Source organism: Lygodium microphyllum, chromosome 22, assembly GCF_053477565.2.
Source record: "Lygodium microphyllum isolate KBCC chromosome 22, Lygodium_microphyllum_v1.1.10, whole genome shotgun sequence".
NCBI classification, from domain to species: Eukaryota; Viridiplantae; Streptophyta; class Polypodiopsida; order Schizaeales; family Lygodiaceae; genus Lygodium; species Lygodium microphyllum.
Genome location: NC_141156.1, coordinates 81,234,340 through 81,252,396, shown reverse-complemented (window position 1 = coordinate 81,252,396; position 18,057 = coordinate 81,234,340). Strand labels below are relative to the sequence as shown.

Here is an 18,057-nt window from a genome sequence, read left to right as displayed (position 1 = left end):
CCCTATGGAAACAGCTATGCCAATTCCTTCAAGACAGGTTAATGCCTGCAAAATCTCCATCTCATTATCTTTCCAAGGAGTTGTTTACACCTTCACGAATGATTTTGAAAGGCATAACTATTGATTGGAGTACCTACCTCCTCTCCAAGATGGATCACCACTTTATCCGAGCTACTCGAGGAAATGTGACTAATGTTACATTTGGGTCCTTCCTCTATGTCTTCTTGCTACATGCTGCACCTGCAAAGGAAGTTCCTTTGCCTCCAATTGATCCTCCAGAAGTTCCTCCTCCGCCTCATAATGAAGATGATGATGTGATAATTGAGGATGATGATTCTCCTCCTCCCCTTGTCATTTAGAGAAAACGCCTCAAGAGGGTGGCTGAGTCAGTGCCTATTCCTCCTCCTCCAGTTCCAGTGACAGTTCCTGCCCAGTCTTGCAGCACCTTGCCTGCATTCCTTCAGACACTAAATCTTTTCAAAGCCCATAGAGATGGGATGCTAGAACTTACTATTCCTTCTATTGACCGCCTGGTAACAGGAGATGCTATTCCGTTCCTGTGCAAGGATATCCAGAGTTCTATTGAACTTTCGATGACTGCCTGTATCCAACAATTATATTCTTCATTTTATGATGAAGTTTAGCAGTCTAAGGAGGAACTGAATAAGACCAATACTGAGTTAGCCTCTGCTCAGGAGAAATTCTCTGACCTTTGTACGCAAATGGAGCAGCAGAGTAAGCTCATGGATACTTAGAAAGCTGAAATCTCTAAGTTGAAAGCTGAGTTGGCAGAAGCTAGGTCTCAAGTGGTTGCTGTAACAGAGGATAGGGATAAGTTATAGAAGGAGAGCCAAGAGATGAAGGAGGTGATAGTTGCCCAAGTAGAGAAGTTTAAATCCACCACAGCTATCTTAGACTAGAGCAATGCTCAAATCCAGCAACTCAAAGATCAGTTGGCTCAGTCTCGGTCTAATACACAGATTCTTGTGTAACCAGTTTCTCTTTTATCCCCTGCAGACTTGGCAGCTCTTCAGAGACAGGCTACATTATGTCCCTTATTTTAGGCCAAGGTGGAAAGATTGCAATCTCGCATGGATTTACTATGGTCTTTTTTTGAGCAGTATCAAGAATATGTTCCACCAGATCATTCCTTTTTTGTCCATTATCAACAACAGAAGTTGGCCTTCTATATAAAACTTTCCACGATGGATTTACCTATTCCAAAGGATGGATGGAGTGGGGCCTGGTCATCTGATTTGCTAATAGAAGTAGTGAGGATGGTTTTTGATGACTCTGTCACTCTAGATACAATGCTTCTGTCCTATATGTATTTGAGGGGTGATTTACTGATTCCAGATGATGAAGATCTGGCTTGGTATATCGGAGATGTGGTATTGCAAGCTTGTTTGTATATCCGACATTTGGAGTAGAAGATTGATGAGATGTTCCAGGGATATTCTTCAAAGGTGGCTGAGTGTCCTGAGTTTTCATGGCACACTATGGTTGATGCTGTCATTTTGAATCACTGTCAGGTCAAAGCTTCAGCTCATGCCCAGAACATTAACCAACTGAGGGTGGATCTTTTAGCCTATCTTTCCAACCAACCCCCATTTGATACTTCTTTCTTTGAAGCCTATCATCGTAGATCAGCTTTAGGTCCGTTCTTACCATGCCTAACTCATTATCAACAAATGGCTCATAGGTATGATGCTTATATTTCCCTTTTTCAATCTACCCCAAAGGTCATTTTACCCCTTCTTTTCCAGCCTCAAGGATCTCCTCAAATTCCTATATTTACCCATTGTTCTTTTATTGAAGATCGAGTTTTTCTACCTCCTGATCCTTGTCCTTCCCCATCCCCTGACATTCTATCAACTTTTTCTACTTATCTTTTAACGCCTTTCTTAACCAAATCTTCTCAATTTTCAGCAAATCCATCTTTAATCCATTCTTTATTTTATGATTTTGCCTATCCATCGCTTCATCCTCTTTCATTAGTCCATCTTCCGTCTCCTAACACTTCTATTCCTAATCCTCCTCACTGGGGATCAAGGTTTCGATCAGAAAATTCTTCGAAGAAGAGGCTGGAGTTCAAATGATTCCCTTACTGGACCTCTGTAATATTTCCACACAATAAAAGTTAGTTGGTTAGTTCAAAAGTTAGTTAAGTTAGTAAGATTACTAACTAAAGACTAACTAAGGTAAAAACTAACTAACATTAATTATTAATAATTTTTATTTAATTTAAAATATTTTATTTAGAAAAATCAAGAGTCGTAAATTCGATATTTTTTTCGAATTGGCAAGGACCGTGGCCATCCTTCACGTAAATTACAACGCGAACGAAACTTATGAGTTATATTAATCACTAGGATAATGTGTATAGTTTGGATGGTCTAAAAATATTAGACCTTTGGACAAGACTAGAATATTTTAGATATTTTAGAGATTATCTTAATTTTAAAAAGCAAAAAAAAGAGATATGGAGATTTCTAGAACTAGATGTCATTTAAAAGAAAAAAACAAGTGATGTGTTAGTTAGTTTGAAGATTTTATAAAAAGAAAAATAAAGAAAAGTGACTGGCGAAATCGCGCGCGCCGCGATCGCAGTTTACAGGCAGTAGACAGCACTTCGAACAGAGAAAAGAAGAAAGAGTGAACTGAGAGCTTTCTAATCAAGTGTCTTGGGGTTTTACCCCCCTTTCGGAGCCAATGGAACCATCAGATTTATGATCTGAGCATCAGATCACTGATCTTTCCAAGATCCCCCTCCACAAAGAGCTCCACTTCTCAACCACAAGCCCTCTTCCCCAATTCACTATAAATACGAGGCATGGGAGAGGCATAAGGGACATAAGGAGACCCCGAGAGGCTGCGAGAGAGAAGAAGAGAGAAGGAAGAATACTCCTTCAAGAGGCTGCGAGAAGCTAGAGAGAGAGAGAGAGAGAGAGAGAGAGTGAGAGAGAGAGAGAGAGAGAGGAAGAGAGCTAGCTGAAATCCCTTGTCTCGATCTTTAACTAAGCCATATTCTCTACCCTCTCTCATCTAAAATCTATCCCACCTTCCCTATCTCTCAGAATCCTCGTGGACGATGGCTCCAAAGCGACGAAGTGAAAAAACCATGGAAATCAATGCAACCGGTCAAGCAACGGGTATTGCCAATGATACGGGAGTGCTCGAGGTTGCGGGAATTGCCACCACAATTGGAACATCGGGTGTGGCTAATGCGAGCGCGAGTAAAGATGAAGTTCCTAATGTCATCATGCCGCCAAACCAGGTTATTCATTACTAGATTATCAATTTTACAATATAAGATAAATTACATAGGATATTAGCTTTCATATTCTTCGCTTACACATTAAACTGATAACTCATCTAGAAGGACATATTAGTTCAAGCATAAAACGATTAATCACTATGATTTCTAGCTAGAATAGTTGGGATACTAAGGCATAGAATCAAGACAGAATTAATTGTCAAAGGTTATTGTACATATGTCTTTATGCGTATTCAATAGAGTTATGATCAAAATACGACAAGGTTAAGAACTGATTAGTGAAGGTTATAGAAACTGGTTATCTATTTAGGAATCCTAAAGATCATATTGTTGAGTTTATTGACACAATATATTTCCTTAAGGGATTTTGCTTATGTTAGATAAGTGAATCCAAATGGAAAACTCATGCCTTGCTTAACGTGTTTTAAGAGGTGTACTCAACACTTCTTTATGGGGAGAAGAATCCTCATTAGAATGAAAGGTTGCCTTAGGATAAGGTCTACCTTGGCTATGTGAAACTGTGATTTACATGTTGGGATGATTGTCATTGCACTATTTGATACATATTTGAAAGGACTGTTTGTGTTTGCTAGAATCTAGATTTTGATTGAAATTATTGCCAATAGAATAAAAGGAAGGATCGCGCTAGGCTACCCCCAAGCTAGCGGCGAGACCCTACTCCAAGGGGGTCATGATTATCGCTACGAGAGGCTTGGACCGGCTCTGTAGGCGAAAGGTCTGTCAGTAGGGATAGTCTCGGGCAGTAGGAATTGTAGGTGCCAGAGGGGGCTCTGGCTGTAAATCCTGCATTGTTCCAAGAATCTGACGAGCCCCTTCGTGACCCAGGATGGGATCCTGGAACCCTAAATACTAGTTACGAGGGTGGAATCTTGGTGGACAGAATGTCCTTATGGAATTCTGTGTATCTCTCCGCTGGGTTGGAATGATGAGAATTGTAATAAGACTTCCAATACAATAAAGAAGTTTGCTTTACTGTTCGAATTGTATGCGTGTTAGTGAGATAAATTATGTGAAGGAACGTGTGACTAAATGGATTAATTAAGGAAGCTGGTTGTATATGTTCCAATAAATGTGTTGTACGTAATTAAAAAAACTAAAGATGACCCATCATCAGAGGAAAGCGGGTGGGCATAACCCCCGACGGGTCCGTCCAATGGTAGGGTGGTCCCGGTTAGCTGGGAGCTTTTCTACATCGAATATAGAAATAGGAAGACGATAAATTGACCAAGTAGTCATTAGGTAGAACCGACTTGCATTGTTTTAGGGGACCGGAATGGGATTTTGCCTTATGGGCAGGAGGGTTGACGTACCACACTCCCCTCCGTCTCCCATTCTCTTTGAACCAAGTGCAATGGCAAGTCCGCTTCAGATTGAGTAATCCTCTAAAAAGTGGAACTCGAAATTACTGACGCTAGCTGGCTGCTAGGAGACCCATCCGATTTTAGGAACCCAAGTCGTCAGGTCGATCCTAGTGGGTTCGGCCAGAACTCTCCCGTTGCGAAGTAGACTCGGTAGGGCCTAAGTGACAATCCCGTGATGTTCCAAGGGAGCAGCGGGCGGCATCATTTATGGAAAAACCTACTGATGGACTACTAAAAGGTGTGCCATGGATTGGGACTAGCGGACACCTCACAGTTGGTATCAGAGCGCACGTTAGTATAGATTACGATGTAAGCTTAAGAAAAATATTATTTTTTTTTCTAAGCATAGCCTAGGACATGTTTTCTTCCTTTTATTAACGTATGTTTTTTGAATTATGGCAGAGTAATGAATCTTGGAAGCGATTCTTGATCTTTCAAGTAATGTTTATGTTAGCTATGCATTCATCCAGTTTTTCCTGGAGAATTCAGATGATGCGAGTACTAGATCAGTTGTACAACCCGTCGCCTCTATATCGTGAAAGACGGTGGATGATTAGTGGAGGATATTGCTATATTGATGCAAGCCGTCTAGCTTATCTTCAAAATAATCTGAAAAGGGTAAAATGGATGGAAGATCTTAAAGTTGTTAAGATCTATCTATTTCATGAGGCCACTGTAAACTCAACCCTGTATACTAGAGGCAAGAAGATCAAACTAAACCAATATATCTATGGGGAAGTTACGAAGATCCTTCCGACTGACAGAATAAAAGTCATAGGTCGCTCTAGCCGTCGCAACTACAAAAAAGAGGGATTTCCTGAACTCCCTCAAAAATATAGATTCCTAGATATTCACTCTCCGAATCCAAGTTACTTCATAAAGGATATATCAGAGTGTCATATGTAGATTGTAGTAGGGAATCCTTTCCTGAGAGAAAATAAGATGAGCCTGCGAGCCATCTGAATAATGTATTTCCTTCCATCTGATTACCTTGTATATCCGTTGTAATAAAAGATTGATTGATACTTCATCAATCAAAGAAATAATGCAATCCTATTTTTATTATTTTTGTCTTGAAACCTCTGAAATTGCAATTTAATTTTATGGGAAGAAAGTTGATTTGAGAGTTGTTTCAGTAAACTAAGCAAGAGATATTTTGAAGTACTGAACTCTATTATTGACGCTACATAGAGTTGTAAAATTTAACTTACGAATTTCTAAAAATTTCCCAGAATCTTGCACCCACAATAATTCCCAACGAAGCTCAAGAGAAAAGGAATTTATTGAAGCAAGTCAAACATCCAGAGTTTAATGGGAAAGGCGAAAATGTGGAAGCTGATGCAGAAATTTGGATCAAATCGATGGAAGATTATTTTACTGCTGCTGGAACTATCCCAGCCAACCAAGCCATGATAGCTAAGCTAAAATTAATTGGTGAAGCTCGACTTTGGTGGAAGCAGTGGTGCCGAGATCAAGGTGTCCCTGAAAATACCATTACTTGGGACTTGCTGAAAGAAGCTGTAAGAGGGAGGTATTTACCTCCAGCTTATCGCACCCAAAAGATGAACGAGTTCTTCAATTTGAAGCAAATGGGACTGACCTTGGAAGCATACTACTCCAAGTTTGTTTCTCTTCTTAAATATGCACCCCCCATGGATACTGTTCAACAAGTGTCCAAGTTTTGCAATGGGCTAAATTATCCTCTGAACACTCGTTTAGAATCAATGTGCCCCATAGACCTCCAGGATGCTTTGATTCGAGCTGCTCCTATTGTGCGGGAAGTACAATCAAAGCCTAATAACAATAAGTTCTGGAGCTACAATAACCAGAACAAAGGAGGATTCAAAGGTCAAGCAAAAAGAACCCAAGGACAAATTTTCCAAGGACAAAAGAAGAAGGCAAAATCCAATGCAGTTGGAAATTTTATTCCTACCCAAGGAAACAGGGATGGTCTTAGGTGCTTCCATTGTAATGAGACAGGACATTTCAGGAGAGATTGTCCAAAGCTTGGTAGAAACCATCACCAAGGCCAATTTCGAGGTCAAGGTAGAGCTGCCCAAGGTCGTGGTCATGTAGCTATGGCAAGAGGAAGAACGTCAAATATTACCCTAAAAGAGACTAATAAGGAGGAAGACCCTACTATGGAAGAAGATATTGAAAGAGCAACTGTTCATGCTGCATTCCACAGGAAAGGACCAAATCGTCAATATTCGGTAATATAGACACCGGCTAGTCACCAAGGTAAATCATTTAAAGTTTTGATTGACTGTGGAAGTACACACTCATTTATTTCACCCAAGTGTGCTAAGAAGATAGGTATAGATACTGTAAATGCATCAAAGCTGCTTGTGGAATTAGCAAATGGAAAGGAAGTACTTTCTACACAGCAAACTGCCAAGGTAGAGTTTAACCTAGGGGAAAACCTTTCAAGTATGAGGTTCAGAGTAATGAACCTAGGAGCCTATGAATGTTTACTAGGAATGGATTGGCTGATTCCCAATGATGCTCATATCCATTGTGGAAAAGGTCAAGTCACATTTCAGGATTTGAATGGTGAAATAGCAACTACACAAGGTGAAACAGGGAAACCTACAGTTCAATTGGCAAAAGCTTCTCGAATTGTGAAAGGCTTGAAGAAAGGATTACCTATTTACTTGATCAAGCTTAACAAGACAAATCAAGATGATCATGCAGAAGAAGAACCATCCTGGTTAAAAGAGTATGCTGACATATTTCCTGAAGAGCTAACTGAGTTACCTCCGGAAAGAGAAGTTGATCATGAGATCAAACTTGTTCCAGGAGCCGCTCCAGTGGCAAAAAGACCTTACAAAATGTCTATTCCTGAAGCCATCAAACTAAAAGAGCAACTCAAGCAACTGCTAGAACAAGGGTATATCCGGCCAAGTAGTTCACCATGGGGAGCCCCAGTATTATTCCAAAAGAAGAAAGATGGAACTCTCCGTCTTTGTATCGACTACCGAGGGCTAAACCAGGTGACAGTAAAGAATAAGTACCCAATCCCAAGGATTGATGAGCTTCTTGATCGTCTACAAGGAGCAAAGATCTTTTCTAAGATTGATCTTCGGTCAGGATATTACCAGATTAGAGTCAAGAATGAAGATATTCCAAAGACCGCCTTCAACACAAGGTACGGCCATTTCGAATTCATTGTGATGTCATTTGGATTGACAAATGCTCCAGCTACCTTCAACAGGTTAATGCAGGACATTTTTAGACCCCACCTTGATGACTTTGTCCTTGTATTCTTCGATGACGTCCTAACTTATTCTAAGGAGGAAGAGGATCATGAACCACATCTTCGTATTGTCCTAGAGACAATGAGAACACACAAGTTGTATGCCAAGAAGAAGAAGTGTGCATTCTTCAAAAGAAAGATTGAATACTTGGGATTCATAGTGTCTATTGAGGGTATATCAGTAGATCCTGCCAAGGTCAAGGATGTTCAAGATTGGCCATCCCCAACCACTATCAAGGAAGTGAGAAGTTTCCTTGGCCTAACAGGATGGTATAGGGTATTCATCAGAAACTATGCTCAAATTGCAGCACCTCTTACAAATTTACTTAAGAAGCAAGTTGCCATTAATTGGACGCCAATCGAACAATCTAGCTTTGAGCAACTAAAGCATAGTCTGGTAACTGCTCCTATCTTAAGGCTACCTGAATTAAGCAAGGAATTTGAAGTTGTCACAGATGCCAGCTCTCTTGCATTGGGATGTGTACTAATGCAGGAAGGACATCCTATAGCTTACTCTTCAAGAAAATTGAAAATCCATGAGCAGAAATATGCTACTCATGACCTGGAGTTATTAGCTGTGATTCATGCTCTCAAATTATGGAGACATTACTTGCTTGGAAATAAGTTTTCCTTAGTCACAGATCATAAAAGTCTTAAGTGGATTTTTACTCAACCTGATCTTAATATGAGGCAACGACGTTGGATCGAGGTTCTACAGGAATATGACTTTGAAATTAAGTTCAGACCCGGTAAAGAAAATGTAGTAGCAGATGCCCTTAGCCGTAAAGCCTTCCTTAATGCTCTTATCACTGAAGAACCATCTAGGTCAGAAACTCTGGCTACAATGGTATCGATGCCGACTAATCCTATCATCGAGTTGACCAAGGATGAAGCAAATAAGGACCCAGACTATCAACAATTGTTTTGGGAAGTTCAGAATAAGGAGCAAGATCCCAAACTCAAGACTAAGTATCAGGAATTCTCTATAGATGAAGATGAAGGACTTGTTTATTTCAGAATGAGACTATGCATTCCTTCAAGTCAGACTCTCAAGAGAAGGATACTTTGGGAAGCACATGACTCTCCTTTTTCAGGACACCCAGGATATGCAAAAACTCTTAATGCTGTCAGGAAAAGTTATTACTGGCAAAAACTCAAGGGTGATGTACTTAAGTATGTCACTGAATGTCTAAATTGCCAAAGGGTAAAATCTGAACGTGTCAAGTTACCAGGAAAACTCCAGCCACTTGACATTCCCTAGATGAAATGGGAATTTATTAGCATGGACTTTGTAGTTGGGTTACCTTCTGTACAAGGAGGATATAACTCAATAATGGTAATAGTAGACATGCTAACAAAGGTCGCTCATCTTCTACCAACAAAAACCAATTACAAGGCTTCAGATATTGCTAGAATTTTTGTAAAAGAGATTTTTAGATTACATGGGTTACCTAAAAGGATCATCAGTGATCGTGATTCTCTTTTCACATCACACTTCTGGAAGAGTTTATTTGAAGCCATTGGAACCCAACTTTGTTTCAGTACTGCTTATCATCCACAAACTGATGGGCGGACAGAACGAGTTAATCAAGTAATTGAGGATATTCTACGTGCATATTGCAGCAAGGAACCTAAAAGGTGGATTCAGTATCTATCCTTAGTGGAATTTGCCTATAATGCCTCCTATCATCGAAGTATTTAGATGACTCCATTTCAGGCACTGTATGGTCAAGATTGTCGTATGCCACTTAATTTTTTCGATCCTACTCTAAGGGTAGAAGCCTCGAGAAAAATGTTAGAAGAAATGGATGATCAAATCAAGATCATCAGACAGGATATTCAAGCTGCCAAGGATCGACAAAAGGCGTATGCTGATCTAAAAAGGCAAGAACGAATCTTCAAAGAGGGAGACATGGTCTTCATCCGTGTCCATCCAAAGAAGAGTTCTTTGTCTTTAGGTGAGTTTAAGAAGCTAAGTCCAAGATATTGTGGACCCTATAAGATTCTCAAATGCCTAGGACCAAGCGCTTACAAGATACAACTCCCTGAGAATATAAAAATCCACAATGTATTTCATGTTAGCTTATTGAAAGCATACGTAGCTAACCCTAACCATATCCTTGATGATGAACAAGTTGTAATACCTAGCCAAGGAGTCCTTGAGTTACAACCTGACAGAGTAATTGATGTAAGGGAGAGAAAATTGAGGAGTAGAACCCTTAGAGAATACCTTGTCCAATGGAAGGATTACCCTGAAGAAGATGCTTCATGGATAGATGAGGATGCTCTTCATCAACAATACCCACAGTTTCTCTCGAGATGAGGACATCTCGATTTCTCTAAGGGGAGAAGGATGTAATATTTCCACACAATAAAAGTTAGTTGGTTAGTTCAAAAGTTAGTTAAGTTAGTAAGATTACTAACTAAAGACTAACTAAGGTAAAAACTAACTAACATTAATTATTAATAATTTTTATTTAATTTAAAATATTTTATTTAGAAAAATCAAGAGTCGTAAATTCGATATTTTTTTCGAATTGGCAAGGACCGTGGCCATCCTTCACGTAAATTACAACGCGAACGAAACTTATGAGTTATATTAATCACTAGGATAATGTGTATAGTTTGGATGGTCTAAAAATATTAGACCTTTGGACAAGACTAGAATATTTTAGATATTTTAGAGATTATCTTAATTTTAAAAAGCAAAAAAAAGAGATATGGAGATTTCTAGAACTAGATGTCATTTAAAAGAAAAAAACAAGTGATGTGTTAGTTAGTTTGAAGATTTTATAAAAAGAAAAATAAAGAAAAGTGACTGGCGAAATTGCGCGCGCCGCGATCGCAGTTTACAGGCAGTAGACAGCACTTCGAACAGAGAAAAGAAGAAAGAGTGAACTGAGAGCTTTCTAATCAAGTGTCTTGGGGTTTTACCCCCCTTTCGGAGCCAATGGAACCATCAGATTTATGATCTGAGCATCAGATCACTGATCTTTCCAAGATCCCCCTCCACAAAGAGCTCCACTTCTCAACCACAAGCCCTCTTCCCCAATTCACTATAAATACGAGGCATGGGAGAGGCATAAGGGACATAAGGAGACCCCGAGAGGCTGTGAGAGAGAAGAAGAGAGAAGGAAGAATACTCCTTCAAGAGGCTGCGAGAAGCTAGAGAGAGAGAGAGAGAGAGAGAGAGAGAGAGAGAGAGAGAGAGAGGAAGAGAGCTAGCTCAAATCCCTTGTCTCGATCTTTAACTAAGCCATATTCTCTACCCTCTCTCATCTAAAATCTATCCCACCTTCCCTATCTCTCAGAATCCTCGTGGATGATGGCTCCAAAGCGACGAAGTGAAAAAACCATGGAAATCAATGCAACCGGTCAAGCAACGGGTATTTCCAATGATACGGGAGTGCCCGAGGTTGCGGGAATTGCCACCACAATTGGAACATCGGGTGTGGCTAATGCGAGCGCGAGTAAAGATGAAGTTCCTAATGTCATCATGCCGCCAAACCAGGTTATTCATTACTAGATTATCAATTTTACAATATAAGATAAATTACATAGGATATTAGCTTTCATATTCTTCGCTTACACATTAAACTGATAACTCATCTAGAAGGACATATTAGTTCAAGCATAAAACGATTAATCACTATGATTTCTAGCTAGAATAGTTGGGATACTAAGGCATAGAATCAAGACAGAATTAATTGTCAAAGGTTATTGTACATATGTCTTTATGCGTATTCAATAGAGTTATGATCAAAATACGACAAGGTTAAGAACTGATTAGTGAAGGTTATAGAAATTGGTTATCTATTTAGGAATCCTAAAGATCATATTGTTGAGTTTATTGACACAATATATTTCCTTAAGGGATTTTGCTTATGTTAGATAAGTGAATCCAAATGGAAAACTCATGCCTTGCTTAACGTGTTTTAAGAGGTGTACTCAACACTTCTTTATGGGGAGAAGAATCCTCATTAGAATGAAAGGTTGCCTTAGGATAAGGTCTACCTTGGCTATGTGAAACTGTGATTTACATGTTGGGATGATTGTCATTGCACTATTTGATACATATTTGAAAGGACTGTTTGTGTTTGCTAGAATCTAGATTTTGATTGAAATTATTGCCAACAGAATAAAAGGAAGGATCGCGCTAGGCTACCCCCAAGCTAGTGGCGAGACCCTACTCCAAGGGGGTCATGATTATCGCTACGAGAGGCTTGGACCGGCTCCGTAGGCGAAAGGTCTGTCAGTAGGGATAGTCTCGGGCAGTAGGAATTGTAGGTGCCAGAGGGGGCTCTGGCTGTAAATCCTGCATTGTTCCAAGAATCTGACGAGCCCCTTCGTGACCCAGGATAGGATCCTGGAACCCTAAATACTAGTTATGAGGGTGGAATCTTGGTGGACAGAATGTCCTTATGGAATTCTGTGTATCTCTCCGCTGGGTCGGAATGATGAAAATTGTAATAAGACTTCCAATACAATAAAGAAGTTTGCTTTACTGTTCGAATTGTATGCGTGTTAGTGAGATAAATTATGTGAAGGAACGTGTGACTAAATGGATTAATTAAGGAAGCTGGTTGTATATGTTCCAATAAATGTATTGTAGGTAATTAAAAAAACTAAAGATGACCCATCATCAGAGGAAAGCGGGTGGGCGTAACCCCCGACGGGTCCGTCCAATGGTAGGGTGGTCCCGGTTAGCTGGGAGCTTTTCTACATCGAATATAGAAATAGGAAGACGATAAATTGACCAAGTAGTCATTAGGTAGAACCGACTTGCATTGTTTTAGGGGACCGGAATGGGATTTTGCCTTATGGGCAGGAGGGTTGACGTACCACACTCCCCTCCGTCTCCCATTCTCTTTGAACCAAGTGCAATGGCAAGTCCGCTTCAGATTGAGTAATCCTCTAAAAAGTGGAACTCGAAATTACTGACGCTAGCTGGCTGCTAGGAGACCCATCCGATTTTAGAAACCCAAGTCTTCAGGTCGATCCTAGTGGGTTCGGCCAGAACTCTCCCGTTGCGAAGTAGACTCGGTAGGGCCTAAGTGACAATCCCGTGATGTTCCAAGGGAGCAGCGGGCGGCATCATTTATGGAAAAACCTACTGATGGACTACTAAAAGGTGTGCCGTGGATTGGGACTAGCGGACACCTCACAACCTCAAATCAATTGGCCATTGATCCCAGGAGAATGGATAAGTGCTAGTCAGGCTTATCAGAATTATCTGCATTTTGCTCAGCAATATTCTCAGTCTGCAGATCCTTCTGTGTGCTTAGTTGCTATTTTACTTGGTACCTGGCGTATATGCATAGGCATTCCCATAATGATTCAAAATCTATTCCAAAGTTGTGCATGAATGTCAATGTGAGCATTGATTCCCAGCAACTGGATGTCTTGTACTTTCATGCCCTCTGTTTGCCTAGCAGATACCTCATCTTATTGGAAAGGATGTGCTGCCTTCAATTCTTTCAGAATCCTCCCAAGACATTTGTAGATGAATCCTTGTCCATGGATCGTTTTTGAAATCGCCAAGCCTTCAAAAGGGATTATCTTCATTGATACCTTTGCAATGTATTGTGGATGATTTTTAATGATAAAATCTCTCTCTTTGGAGAGTCATTCAAATGGTTGTGTTGTGTGTAGTGTTTGTGTTGTGGGTTAATTTATGTAATAAGATCGTGGTGGTTGCCTATTCGATTTGCTTTCATGTGAGCTACATTTTTGGAGAATTGCGGTGATGATGTTGCTGGTTGGATAGTTGAAGATGCTGATGTAGAAGAAGAAACCTCTTATATCCTTTACAAGTTTGTTGTGATTTCCAGTTTGATAAGAAGAGTTAATGTATAAAGGGTTTTCCTTTCGTTGTATTCTTTATATCAGATACAGGTTATAAGTTGGGGTTGTGGTTTTTTGGACTGTTTTTGAAGATTTATTGAAGATCAAAGTTGAGCTTTTGAATGAACTTGTATTCTCTTTTTCCTGGGTCGCGAGGACGCTTCTTTATTAAGTGTGGGGATATGTTGAGTGCTGAAATGACCTATTTTTTGGCTGATTTTTGTTGTTTTTGAGAGCTGAATGGTTGATTTTATGAGATGATTGATTGTTTTGGAAGTGGTTTGAGAGTGTTTTGGATAGGTTGGAATGGTTTTATTAAGCTCATGATGTTTATTAGTAGAGATGTGAAGTTTTGTTGATGTTCTGATATGTTCTGTTTGGTCCTGATAGCTTCTGTTGAGCTTTTGTTTTGTTCTGTTTTCTCTCTGTATGGAAGGATGGAGTATTGATTGATAGGGTTTGAGATTGTTTGAAAGCTTATTGAGTGATTTTTGATGGTTTGGAATGGTTTTGGTATGAGTTATGTGGTTCTGATGCTTTCTGTTGACCTTCTGTAACTCTCTGTTGAGCTTCTGTGAGCCTCTGTAGACCTTCTGTATGCCTCTGTATGTGTTCTGTTGGATGAGAGTGTAGCTTGGGAAAGTCTTCTAGTCTTGGAAAGAGGTGAATACAAGTGCAAAAGAGCTAAAAGAAGTCAAAGAAGTAGCTGCTAAAGACTGAAGTAAAGACTGGAGTGAAGTGACAGTGGTGAGCTATGAAAAGACACTGTAGTGGCTCTGGTGTCTTTTCATATTAGACATACCTCTTGGGAGGTGCATCCACAGCCTAAGAAGGATTATTGAGGGTTATTATGAGAGTATTGTAGTGAGCAGAAGATGTACTATTGATGGAGAGAGAGAGAGAGTCAGAGATAGTCAATCTATCAAAACAGTGTGACTGTATATGAGAGATCGAGAGAGAGAACTATGAAGACATTGAAGATGAATAATATATGATTGATTTCCATTCAAAGATGGTGTATTCCTTTTATTTCTTTGTTCTATTGATGGATTTGATGAAGATGTTGAGGATTATGGTTGATTCTATCGAATCCGTGGGAGATATCTACTATGATACTGTGTGAAGAATTGTTGTTTTCTTTGTTTTGATGATCAAAATAATGAAATAAAAGCTTGTTGATGTTACAAGATATATTTTCTTGCAAGATAATTCCCTTTTTCTTGGTGTTTCTCTTGGGGCTCCATCTAACCTTAATTTATTACGAGTGCACACTCTAAACTCATAAACGATAGGCGTCCCCATCGACTTTTCGCACAAAGAATCCACCTTGTGTATGAGCCCCGGTAATAAAATTTTACGGAGTCCACCGCAAAACCTCACAGAATCCACCGTGCATCCTAGGCTGACCATAAGTATGATGATTGGCAAGTCCATGAGCATAGGTATTGGCATGATGTCGGTCATAATCACTTGCTTGCTGTTGATCAAAGCTAGAAGGGTACTGATAAGCATAACCATTACTGTCACATCCATAAGAACTGGGCTGCTCAACTAAGAGAGCTTCACAAGTATAATCATAACTATGTTGCTGAAGAGGTGGATGCTCATAAGCATAAGCATGTTGTCCATAATAGCCATTTTGCTACCAAGGTTCAATGGAATGATACTCTGCATTATGATATGGTACATCATATTTATAAACATTAACATGCTGTCCAGATGTACTTGCATACTGCTCATATTCATTTGCATGTTGTTGCTGTTCATATTCATAAGATGCATGTTGATCATAGTGTATACCATCAGCATATACATGTTGTCCATAAGCATAAGCATTTGATTCAAGTGTACCATCAGCATATACATGTTGGCCATAAGCATAAGCATTTGATTCAGGTCTTTCTTTTTTTTCTATAACCGCCTTCATAAGAGCAATACACCGATCAGCTAAAACTCCAAGTTTGTCAATATGAGCCTGTGTTTGAAGCCAACCTTGTTCACTAGAGCTGGAGCTATTGATCTCAGCTGCCATTGTACTCAAGTTGCTTTGAAAATATTCCAAATCATGACAAAAGTCAGCTACAGCCATATCATGAATCATAAATCCTCAAAAATGCAAAGACATCTCATGGTTCTTGTACTAAACTTTACAAATAAGAGATATGTTGTTCCTGTCCTTGTCTGTACATGTGCTCCAAATCTGTAACCCTGCAATGCATGAACCAACCACAACAATTGACCTCTCTCAAGAAAACCAGAAAAAGCCAAGCCTTCAGTTGCAAAGTAACTTGCAACCAATGAAATGGAAAATCTGTAATTTGCTACCCCTGAACAATCAGAGAAGGTGTGTACTATTCAAGTAGACCAATGCATATCAATGCTGCAACTCCACACAAAGCATTGGTTGTTTCCAACAGACAACTACAAAGGCTTCATATCCATCACAAGCATACATTACTCCTCCATATTCTTCGCATACATTTGCAAACAACATTGATTAGTGAACAGGTCCCTAAATGCAGTTAGGGACACCAGAAATTGGCTATAAAACATCTGTAGCAGTAGTACTGACATGGGCCTTTAGTACAACATACTTTTTGCATTAACTATAGAAAGTATGTTAGCCCTGACGCCAAAAGTTTGATGATGCCAGTTTCCCTCTACAAATGATCATCCATAATATCACTATCCTCGCCTTAAAATTCTGGTTTCACATGTCTGACATGCATACTCACAAAATACACAGTCCCCAAATCAGGACCAGCAGACACATTCAACTGTACCCTGTCTTGAGATTCAACACATTAAGGTCTTCATTGTTTGAAGTAAACTCAAGTTCATTTGTATGTAGACCAAATGAAAAATATCTGATAATCCAGTAGGGCACCACATTGGAACACTTTCTTCAGAGTAGCATTAATTGTCAAGATTTTGCATGTTTAAAAAAAAAACTTGACTGCCCTGCTCCTAATCGCTGGTCTTTGAAACAAAAAGCCTTGTCTCCCACCATATAGTCATCGAGTCCATACAATCCTTGCAATCCTATTGGCTTGCCATCTACACCTTCATAAAAGGAGTGGTCTTCCACCTGTTCCAGTCATGCATTCTCCACCTCATCCTTTGACTGTTAAGGATCAATAGGACTGGAAGATACCTCCCTGTATCTCCACTTGGAACAATTAAAAGGGATACACTATTCCTCTTGACAAACGGCTTGCAGCAGATGGTAGAGGGCTCCAGGATGTCCAAATTAATGACAATTTTGCCAAACTCTCTAAGGCTCTTTATGTTGTAGAGCAGAAGGCCAGAGAAGCAGTGGAGATGATGACAAAAATAGGATTCTGATTACGTATTGCCATTGGCCTGAATGCAGGTCTGATCAACCTTGATGAAGGCTTGAATCCATCATGCCTTTGCATGAAAGCCTGATGAAGGTCAGAGGCTGGAGGCTGATCTTGGCAGCAGTTGTAGCTGGAACTTGCATTCCAATGCCAAGAATATTGTATCTGAGATGACCAACAAGTGGGATTATCAATTAGCTATAGTGCACTTGGTGGATGCTCACCTTTGTAGTGATCCTGGGAAGTATCTTAGCGCACTATTGCTTTCCTTATCAACAATGCTACATTTGGAGCTTCCTCATATTAACGTGTTATTAAAAATTGATCTTATTGAAAGCTATGGCAAGCTAGCTTTCAATCTGGACTTTTACACTGATGTGCAAGATCTCTCCTACCTGCAATTTGGCCTCAACCAAGATCCACGTTCTGCCAAGTACAGGAAGCTTACCAAGGATCTCTATGAGCTTGTGGAGGACTTCTCCCTGGTGAACTTTACAACACTCAATATACAGGACAAGGAAAGTGTGGCAAACATAGTGAAGCTTATTGATAAATGCAATGGCTATGTCTTTTCTGGAATTGAAGGTAACATAAACGAGCTTATGAAGCTGGTTGCCAAGGACATGGATTGGGACTACTACAAAACAGCTGTTGTTTAGGAGAAATATATGGATGACACTTAGCAAAAAGACCAGGAGTAGCAGCAGTAGTTGGAGGTGGAGCAACTGAACGTACTGGGTTTGGGCCTGAAGGTGTATATGAAAACGATTATGCGCAGACTTTGTAGTGACCTTTCTAGAAGCTTCTAAGACAACATCAACTTCGAAGCTCTTTGGAGTGCCGCTGTTATGTAGGAAAAGGATTGAAATGGTATCTATGGGAACAGAAGATCAATTGATAAAGGGAGCAGCTTGTTCTATTTCTCTGACGAAGGAAGAATGGACACAGCATGCTGAA

General features: G+C 39.8%; 1 pseudogene; it reads left to right on the top strand.

Annotated features, from left to right (window-relative positions):
- Window positions 1-17,126: 17,126 nt before the first annotated feature.
- Window positions 17,127-17,783, top strand: LOC148017342 (GPN-loop GTPase QQT1 pseudogene; annotated as a pseudogene).
- Window positions 17,784-18,057: the final 274 nt, after the last annotated feature.